This window comes from Mesoplodon bidens (genome assembly GCF_964165515.1).
Source record: "Mesoplodon bidens genome assembly, chromosome: 2".
Taxonomy (NCBI): Eukaryota; Metazoa; Chordata; class Mammalia; order Artiodactyla; family Ziphiidae; genus Mesoplodon; species Mesoplodon bidens.
The window spans coordinates 42,351,347-42,362,253 of NC_138177.1; the positions used below are offsets into that span (position 1 = coordinate 42,351,347).

A 10,907-nucleotide genomic window follows, 5' to 3' on the forward strand; every position below is an offset into this window, starting at 1 on the left:
TTCTCTTGCATGCAAGGACGGTGTCTGGCCCTTTCTTTGTGTTCCCCACATTGACTAGCACAGTTCAAGACATGCGATAGATGCTCAGCAACTGCCTACTGGGTTGAATTAAACAGATCACAGGACCTCTGAACCCCAGTGTAATTATCCATAGCATAATTAACCACACACACTAATACACCTTCTTGAGGGCAGCTAAGAAAACTTGGATCCCTGGAAGTGACGTCGTACAGCCAATTTGGGTAGTTTCTAATCTCAAATCCAATATCTACCTTTTTTGTAACCTTGGGCCAGTCATTTAACTTTTCTAAGCATCATTTTTTAAATCTGTAAAATAAGAAAAATAAAAACACCTACCCTGCTCAGCTCACATAGCAGTTATAAGGATTAAATGGGAATATATACATATGAAAGTGATCTGAGAAGCACTGTGCACAAGACAAATAAATTATTGTGACTATTAAGATGTTCCAGATGTCTTAAAAAGAGCTTGAATATTTTAGCAAGTAGCGTAGATTATTGATTAAGAGTCTTCTTATATTTATTATGAAGTATTTTCCTATAAATAAATGCCACTATTATTTTCCAAGAATATTTTCTTATCCATAAAGGAAGAGGTATGACAGCGCTCTAACCTATGCAAATCTTAGCTATAAGCAAAATGTCTCTCATTTTTTCTCTTCTACCCAAGATAATTTGTTTCATTTCCTGCAGGATTAGCTATCATAGGAAAATCAAGGTATATAAAAGCCATCTTTGATGCTAATATTATGAAAATTACTACACTTTAACACTCAATGGTAAACTATGTTGGGAAAATGCTTTTAGATGTGGCAAATTTTACTTAACACAAAAGACTATTTTTAGAGTTGTTAAATAATAGCAAGCATATTTTTTATTATAAGAATCTAATGAATTTTTAGGTACTTTAGCCTATAACTCTTCTTTATTTCAGTGTATATTAATTTCCTGTGGCTGCTCTAACAAATTACCACAAACTTGACGACTTAAAGCAACAGTTGCAGAGAACAGATGTTTGAAATCAGTTTCATTGGGCTGAAATCAAGGTATCAGCCAGGCCACCCTGCACTTCTTCCACGGGTTCTGAGGGAGAATCCATTCCTTGCCTCTTCCAGCTTCTGTGTAGTTGTCAGCACTCCCTGGCTCAAGGCTGCATCACTTGAATCTCTGCCTCGTGGTCATGTTTCTCCTCCTCTTCTGGGTTCCAGGGATTAGAACAAGAATATCTTTGGGTGCTATTTTCGGCCTACCACGTAGTAGTTCTCAATCATTTATCAGAATCACCTGGGAGGTTTGTTAAAACAGAGTGCTGGCGCCCACTCCCAGAGTTTCTGATTCGGTAAGTCTGGAGTGGGGTCCAAGATTTTGAACTATTAAGCAAATGCCCAGGTGATGATGGTGCTGCTGGTCCCAAGCTCACACTTTAAGAACCACTAACTTACGTTATCCAATGCTTTAAAAATTACATTCATGTCAATTTTCCCACCTCAATGTTTTTATCAACTTTTTATATGTCTTTTGTGCATGTTGACAGAAACAGTGCAACTGACACTTTTTTCTCCTGTAGATTCTGCCATGCTTTCTTCTCTGTCTTAGAACTCTGCAGTTAGACATTTCTAGAGATCAAAATGTTTCTTCTATGGACTCATTTGATGCTCCTGTTGGTTTCAGCAAGAGAAAGTATAGGGTTTATTTTAGCCTGGCATTCAAGGGCCTTCAAAATATGACTTTAAATCATGCCTACAGTCCACAGCCAGATTCTTTGCAGCTCCCCAAACACCCTCTGAACATTTCTCCAAGTAGGAGACTACCACACTCAGTGGTTCCTGCCTTTCTGGCAGTTTCATTATATGAGCTTATATGGTTGCCATTTTTGCCTACTCGGCTTCAAGTCAGATTCTGTCTCTAGTAGTCAAGAGTCCCGACTAATAACCTATGTGAAGGGTATGACTCATAACCCTTTAGTAACTCTTGTAAGAAAAGTGGCACCTCCATTGTCCTGATGAGAATTTCTAACCCCCTCTGTATATTAGACCATGCACTGTCCTTGAAGACACTGGGTATAATGGAAAATTATATATAACTCATTGTTATGAACCCAAGGCAATAGAAAAAGAAAAACAGAAGAATCCAACTCTTTCTCTTCAGGAGAAATTTTCACAGGAATCTTGGTGTGGGAGTCCAATCTTCTTAGTTTTACTTTTGATAGTTCAAAAAGGTAAAGCCCAGAAAGGTCAACTAGCTCACTTCTGTCATTAAAAATAGCTAATGGAAGGGGAAAGACATGTAAATAAATTAAAAATAAAATGTATGGGTACAGTGGTAGAAGTATACACACACTACGCCAGTGGGGCACAAAGAAGGAGTGGGTATTTCTACCTAGAAGCAAGAGAGAGAGAAAGGGCTCGAAAATGACTTTAGGGAGGTGGCAACTCTAGAACCCAGTTTCTCGGGACAAAGACTGCCTTACAATGTCAGCTCTTTCTAGTCTTCCGCTCATTTGCATAAAAATCATATATCATTAGGTCAACAAGTATTTGTAAGATACCTATATATATGAGGTGCAAGTTAAATAAGGTAAGGATTCTTTTCTCAAGAAGCACACAGAATGACACAAAAAAACCCCTCAAATTTTAAAGTACAACATGGTTAGAAGATAAAATGATATGCTGCCTAGGATATTTTTCCAAAAACAAAAAAAAGTGGGAGACAGGAAGTGGGTGGAGGAATAGATGAAACAAGGCTTGCCATGGGATAGAAATGGTTGCAATTAGGTATGATTGCTTTGCAATGTGATGACTTGGCTAGGCCGAGCTACATTTCCCAGAATTCTATTCCCTCTATGTTTCTGGTTAGGGTGGGCCATAAGAGACATTCTTGTTTGGAATTTGGGGACTGGAAGTAAAGCTGCAGCCAATTTTTTTTTTTTTTTTTTTTTTGCAGTACGCGGGCCTCTCACTGTTGTGGCCTCTCCCGTTGCAGAGCACAGGCTCCGGACGCGCAGGCTCAGCGGCCATGGCTCATGGGCCCAGCCGCTCCGCGGCATGTGGGATCTTCCCGAACCAGGGCACAAACTCATGTCCCCTGCATCGGCAGGTGGACTCTCAACCACTGCACCACCAGGGAAGCCCTGCAGCCGTTTTTATAACCATGCATATTGTCTTTATCTGTTGGTTCACCACATTGGCATGAGACAGTGGACAGGCCTGAAACTGCTCCACCTACTTCTGGAACTTCCTTCAGCCTCTCCAACTCCACAGCAAGGTACCTGTGCCTAGCTCTGTGATGAAGGGCCCTGACTTCTGTAAGACAGCCTCAAACCAGGGTCTAAGGCAAGATGAGTTTCCGTCTGTCCTCGAAGTTTCCAACTCCAGCATGTTCTTGTCTCCCACTTTATACTCATCTTCCCCTCCTGACTGCCTGCCCTGTGCACTTCAAATTCCAGCAATCGATTCAAGGGCAACAGCCTTACAGCGACTGTTAAACCAAGTTCCACAAAGGCACAGTTGTATATGTACAAGCATACACACATATATGTATATTTAGACGCACACACATATTCACACATGTCCTAGTAGTTCCACTTAACTTTTTTTTTTTTTAATCCGAGTTCTTCTTAGAAGCCCATATGATTTAAATTTATTTATTTATTTATTTATGGCTGTGTTGGGTCTTCGTTTCTGTGTGAGGGCTTTCTCTAGTTGTGGCAAGCGGGGGCCACTCCTCATCGCGGTGCGCGGGCCTCTCACTATCGCGGCCTCTCTTGTTGCGGAGCTCAGGCTCCAGACACGCAGGCTCAGTAGTTGTGGCTTATGGGCCTAGTTGCTCCGTGGCATGTAGGATCTTCCCAGACCAGGGCTCAAACCCGTGTCCCTTGCATTGGCAGGCAGATTCTCAACCACTGTGCCACCAGGGAAGCCCCTCCACTTAACTTTTTGAACAGTGACTGATACAGTGGGTGATGGGTACATTGTACTCTTCATATTATTTTCAATTTTTTGGATATGTTTGAAATTTTTCCCATCAGTACTTTATTTTAAATTCACTATGGAAGAGTTTGGCAATAGAGTCTGTATAAGATGCTATGGAATCACCGGAGGGGAGCCATCTCCGGCATATGAGGAAGCAGCAGAGGTTTCCTCCTCCCAGCGAATCTCTCCCTTTGCTTCCCCAGCTCCCTTTTGTGTTCCTTCCTCCTAAATGCAGGTCACTTTAATCCTCTTAATCCTTCTTCCTAAGCATCCGCCCCCAAATTTCAACCAGGCTATGGCATAATTCTTAATTCTCTATAAATATATCTGTCCTGTTTCTGGATTTCCAAACTCTTGTTTCTACCTATATGTTAGATGTCTCCTTATTCATGGACAACCAACATCTAAACAGTGGCATTACTTTGCAAAACTAAAAGCTAATCCTTCCAACTTCCAATTTCTCTTGGTCATTCATTCCTCGTCCCTGAGCACAAAATCCAGGGTTATCTTGGACACCACCTCTCTTCCACCCAATCTTTGGCCATATCCTGTCAATTTACTTCCACAGATCTGCATTCTAGGGCATCACAAAAGTTTCTCTTCTCTTTATTATCTTATCCATCTGGTCATTCTTGTATTCATTCCACAATGGTTTTCCAAGCATCTATTAATATAGAAAATCTTGAGATGGATTGAAGGAAGAAATACATCCTTATCCTTTATCATTGCTTAAACACTTACAGCCTCTCCATTACTTACAGAATAAAACCCATGCTGTTAGTCTTTAAGGTCATCTAAAATCTGGCCCTGTGTGTGGGAGATGTGACTGCTGCTGGGGTGATGAAACTGTCAAAGAGGCTTTGGGGAAGGACTGTTTCCAGAGCAAGAGCCTCCTTAGAAGTCAGAAGTCGGAAGTCAGGCTAGGAGAATCAGAAGTCAGGCTAGGAGAATCTCTGTCTTCCCGCGCCTTTCTTTCTTTTTCCTTTTTTAAAATAAATTTATTTATTTATTTATATTTTTGGCTGCGTTGGGTCTTCATTGCTGCGCACAGGCTTTCTCTAGTTGCAGCAAGTGGGGGTTCGTTGCGGTGCGTGGGCTTCTCATTGTGGTGGCTTCTCTTGTTGTGGAGCATGGGCTTTAAGTGCGCAGGCTTCCGTAGTTGTGGTATACGGGCTTCAGTAATTGTGGTTCACGTTCTTAGTTGCTCCACGGCATGTGGGATCTTCCCGGCCCAGGGCTCGAACCCATGTCCCCTGCATTGGCAGGCGGGTTCTTAACCACTGCGCCACCAAGGAAGCCCCTTCCAGCGCCATTCTGAATCTGGCTGGGAGTTAAGAGAACACAGCTTTTAATTTCTTCCTATGTTAACAAAACAAAACAAAACAAACAAAAACCTGTGATTATACAACTGATATGTGTTCTCTTTTTTTTTTCTAACTTCAAAACTACAAAGAAGCAAACAGAATAAAATAACAATGACCTCTTAATACCACCACCCAGAAACACCTAACCACTTTTCATATTTTGGTGTGCCTTCTTAAAGAATATTTTAGTTTTAATTTATAAACTTTGGATAACACTGTACATACTGTTTTCTAATCTTCATATTTCATTTAACAATATATTGTGAGCAACTTTCCATGTCAAATAAATTTCTGCATCATTTTTGAAGGCAGCACGCTTATTCTTTTGTATGGATATAACTATGTACATGCTTCCCTTTTTTGGGACATTAAGGTTATTTCTAATCTTTCTCTACAACAAAAAAATTTGCAATAAGTATCCTTATAGATGAATCTTTTTCTGCATCCTCATTGTTCTCTTTAGAACAAACTCCCAAAAGTAAAATTCCTGAGTCAAAGGGAATGTATATTTTTTAAGGGTTTTGATATAAGACCATATATTTTTCTGAGGATCATTTGGAAAACTTGTATAGGATTTCAGCAACATGCCAATGGTATAAGGAGTCTAAATGTGGCAGAACTACACCTAAAGTTGCCCTTAATCACCCACCTTCTGAGGATATTAGAACTCTGGGGTGCTAGTAGGTTAATTACTTCTTTAGTATGATATATATTAACCTGATAGTTTGAAAGACAACAGTTTAATTGATATGTAGAGAAAGTACATTATAAGAATTTTATTCATCATTTTATAGTATTATTTAATTTGCTCCAGGGTTTGTTTCTTTGGATAGACATTTGGGTTGCTATTGTTATTTTTCAATATAGACATTTTCTGTTTTAGCACAAGACAGTAATGAGTTTGTGAATGAGATGGCATGACAGAAAACTTCCACTCCACCCTTCTATAACAATAGAACTCAGCCAACCACCTGAGAGCTATGTTTCCCACTTTTCTTGCAGCTAGGTGTGGCCATGTGACAAGTTTCTGGCCAATGATAAGTAAGCTGAAGGGATGTACACCCTCCCCTCTACCCTTCTCAACTTCCCACTGGCTGGAATGCAGACATGGCAGTAGCTGCTGCAGGAGCAGTCATATTAGACCACTAGATGGAAACTTCACATTGAGGGTGGCGGAGCAGCTAGATAGAAAAACCTAGTCCCTCGCAGCGTGAAACTGCCAAGTCTGCCACAGTCTACTTAATCTTGACTATTCTGTGAGAAAGAAACTTCTATCTTGTTTAAGACTGTTATTTTAACCTTTGTTTCAGGAGCTAACACAGAGGGAAGATTTGGGGAGCTTGGCCATTTATTTTCACTGGCCACTAATAAAATAGTCCCAGTGGCAGATTAAAATTGTAACAGAGACTTTTTTAGGTTAAAGGACAAAGAATATGTTGACAGTCAAGTAAATCGAAGCCAAGATATGTTACGATAGAAATATGTGCAAACTCTTTCAACATCTAATGAGCTTTTTCTTTGAGTCAAAAATCCAGTTATGTAGGGCTTCCCTGGTGGCGCAGTGGTTGACAGTCCACCTGCCGATGCAGGGGACACGGGTTCATGCCCTGGTCCGGGAGGATCCCACATGCCGCGGACCGGCTAGGCCCGTGAGCCATGGCCACTGAGCCTGTGCGTCCGGAGCCTGTGCTCCACAACGGGAGAGGCCACAGCAGTGAGAGGCCCGCGTACCGCAAAAAAAAAAAAAAAAAGTTAGACTCAATGACTTTGCTTTAATTTTATTTTTATTTAATTTTTGTGATTATATAGATTTTGTGATTATATAGATTTCTTCCTTGATGTTCAGGGATTTTATAAAGATGAAAAAAAGATGAATAAATCTTCAAATTACAAAATTTAACTCCATGTAAATTGCATATAAATATATGCATACCCACTGTTTTATAAATTATAACTGTACTTACATACTACCTTTCTAAAATGATCTAGATATCACCAACTAAATAATAAATTTTACATTACCTAGTAAATACATGAAGTTGATTATTTCTATATCCACTTTAGAGGTAAGGAACATGAGAAGAAAGAAGCAATTATGTCACAGATGAGTTTCGTGAAGACCCAAGAGACTTACTGTAAGTCTTATACTGTGTATGTGTGTGTGTGTGTGTGTGTATCCATATATACATCTCCAGTAACCATTTCTTTCTTCCGAGTAGCACCCAGATTTCCTCTTGTGGAAAAGCTCACTGAGCAGTGACCATCCTATAAATCCAGATGCATGCCTCCATGGAAGTTGAGAAGACCACATCCTTCCCGGCCCCTCCACTCACCCCAGCCAAGGGGCAGGCACATGAAGAGTCAGCCAGGCAGTTGCTTTCCCATGGGCTTTTGAAACTTGAGTGACACAAGGAAACAGCAATGGCTCTGACCACAGGAAGTTTTCCAGAGTGCCCAGCCTGTTTCCATGCCCTGCTCTGAAATACCACATCAGTTCTGAGCACACCATCAGCACCACCAAACCCTTTGCTCCAATAAATATACTTTAGCTTCACTTGGCCAGGTCAGTTTTTGTTAGCAGCAGCCAAGGGACTCTCACTGCCACAAAATCTCTTACCACCATATGACCTAACCTCTCTTTCCCTAGTGAATAATCTTTGTTTAAAACCTAAATGGACAAAGCAAATATATGTAAAATCATGTTTCAAATTTTTACAGGGTATAAACAGTTTTTTGTTGGCTACAGCTTGAGAATTCAGCATATGGGTTTTAGTGTTCTCCCTTTTCATTCTAAGATGTAAATATTTTCCATCTGAAAATTTAACCATATACTTCAAAACTTAGGTAATTTTTTAATATCCTTGAATTATTCCTTTTTATATACTAATTTACATCTTGTGAATTAATCTGTTCCTTAAAAATAATTAGTAAATACCATGATACAGCTTCTGTCTCATATTTTATCTTTTCCACACAGAGAACCATAAACTAAGTTGGTAGCCAACTTAGTTGTTAAAACAAGTAACTCATCACTCCTAATGGACACAATTATTTGCCTCTGATTTGCACAACTTTCCATTTTAAGCATCAGCCAAGCAGAAAAGACTGGTGGCTAAGCAACAGCTTTCCTCTCAATGACCAGAAATAGAATATATAGAAGGCTAATTTATAAAATATTCTATACATATGTAATATATAAAATTAAAGAGAAACCCAGCCCCACAGTCTGGCTGTTCACCCAGAATGCTTGTCATGAATATTGAATTCGTGACAGTGTGTGAATTCCGAATACATTTGATCCATGAATTCTAAAGTAACTATATATCATCTTGTATCTTCCTCATTACTGAAAAACCAGCAAGTAATATAGAAACTAGAGTTTTGAAGCAGATTTCCTTAGAAAAAGTATTGGTGGAGTGTACACTTAGGTTTTGTTGAACCAAGTCATTGCTAATGTAGCATTCACATTTCTGTTGCAGTACTGCTCTCTTGGTTAAAACTACACATTTGATGCCCTAGGAGGACATACCTCAAGCAGTTAGTAGTGAACACCATGGGGAAATGACCGTTTGCTTTTTCCTCTGTATTCTTTATGATGAAAATTAAAATTGCTAGTAGTTGCTGGACGTTTATGAGGTGCTGGACACTGTTCTAAGATCATGTGTGTTTAGTCATGTTAGCATTCTCCATTTGGCAGATAAGGAAAGAATCTCAGAGAAGTTGTGTAACTTGCTCAAAGTTATGCATATAGAGAACAACAGAGAGCTGGGATTTGAACCCAAGCAGTGAAGCTCCAGGTCTTCAGTACTTCACTAGTTTTCCTTTTATAAGTGTGTTTATAAATATACATAGAAGTAATCCCAGAACCAAATATGCATTATTATATATTAGGGAGCAGTGTGAAGTGTGAGGAATCTTAGATTTCTAGAAAAATGTAGATTGTATCCACTTCCTTATTTCCTTAGTCTCTGTGCTTAAGTTTCTTCTCCACCATTCTGCTGAAACTGCTTTCAGGAAAGTATCCAATGAATTACAATTGGCCAGATTTCCTTTCTGAAGGAATATGATATTTGACACTATTGTCTACTTCCTCCTGGACCTTCTCTTCTTTTTAGCCTCCATGATGTTGCCATTGAAAAGTTTTCTGCTGCTCCTTCCCTTTCTTCACCTGCTCCTTAAATATTGATATCCAATATTCCATACTTAGTCCTTTTTCCTTTTAGTACTATAAGAAATTATGAACATACAATATGAACCAAATCATGCATGCCCATAGCAGACATTGCTATTTGATTTTGGCAGTTTTCTCTGATCCCCGATGCTATCTTAGAATTCTCAAAAATGCTTCAGGCAACAATCAAATGATCAGAGTTTGCAGATGAGAAGAAACTTTTTTTCCACTCCTGTTTTACATACCCATCTTGGAAGAGCTCATCTGTAATCATGACTTTAAATTCCAAAAATCCTGGGACTTATTCATTAGTGTTTTCAGAACCTTGCATAGTGCCTGCAGAGCATGGTTTAGGTTGGTTGAATATTTGAAGCACAGATGTTAAAATGTTTGATGAACTAACAATATCCAAGTATGTCCTGACATGTCTTGGGTGCTTGAAAATAATTAAAGTTGAAATGTAGGGGTCCTAGAGTATATACAACATAATGACAATATTACAATGAGGTGTGTACATTTCTTTTAAAATTTATTTATTTATTTTTTGCTGCGTTGGGTCTTCGTTTCTGTGCGAGGGCTTTCTCTAGCTGCGGCGAGCGGGGGCCACTCTTCATCGCGGTGGGCGGGTCTCACTATCGCGGCCTCTCTTGTTGCGGAGCACAGGCTCCAGACGCGCAGGCTCAGTAGTGGCTCACGGGCCTAGTTGCTCCGTGGCATGTGGGATCCTCCCAGACCAGGGCTCCAACCCGTGTTCCCTGCATTAGCAGGCAGATTCTCAACCACCGCGCCACCAGGGAAGCCCCGAGGTATGTACATTTTGAGAAATTTTATTTCTGAACAAAACTTCCTTTTTTTTTTTTTTTTTTTTGGTACGCGGGCCTCACTGTTGTGGCCCCTCCCGTTGCGGAGCACAGGCTCCGGACGCGCAGGCTCAGCGGCCATGGCTCACGGGCCCAGAGGCTCCGCGGCACGCGGGATCCTCCCGGACCGGGGCGGCAGGCGGACTCTCAAACACTGCGCCACCAGGGAAGCCCCAAAACTTACTTTTTATACAAGACTTTATAATTATTTTCAAATAAGTAAACTTAACATCTCAATAATAAGAAACACCCAAGGGAACTGTGGAAGTTTCATTTGGGGTTTGAGGAGTTGGTAGCAAGCTAATCCAGTGGGATATTTTCTTCAAAGTTATAAAATGCAGTTCAACGGCCAGTGAGAATAAAATGCGCTTTCTGGGCTTCCCTGGTGGCGCAGTGGTTGGGAGTCCTCCTGCTGATGCCCGGGACGTGGGTTCATGCTCCGGTCCGGGAAGACCCACATGCCGCGGAGCAGCTGGGCCCGTGAGCCATGGCCGCTGAGCCTGCGCGTCCGGAGCCTGTG

At 40.6% G+C, this 10,907-nt stretch overlaps 1 long non-coding RNA gene across 1 annotated transcript; it reads left to right on the top strand.

Moving 5' to 3' along the window:
• Nucleotides 1-2,745: 2,745 nt before the first annotated feature.
• LOC308610230 lies at nucleotides 2,746-8,128 on the top strand. Its single transcript, XR_014014459.1, has 3 exons — nucleotides 2,746-3,285; nucleotides 7,421-7,491; nucleotides 7,576-8,128. It is a non-coding gene; the product is annotated as an uncharacterized lncRNA (long non-coding RNA).
• The last annotated feature ends 2,779 nt before the right edge of the window (nucleotides 8,129-10,907 follow it).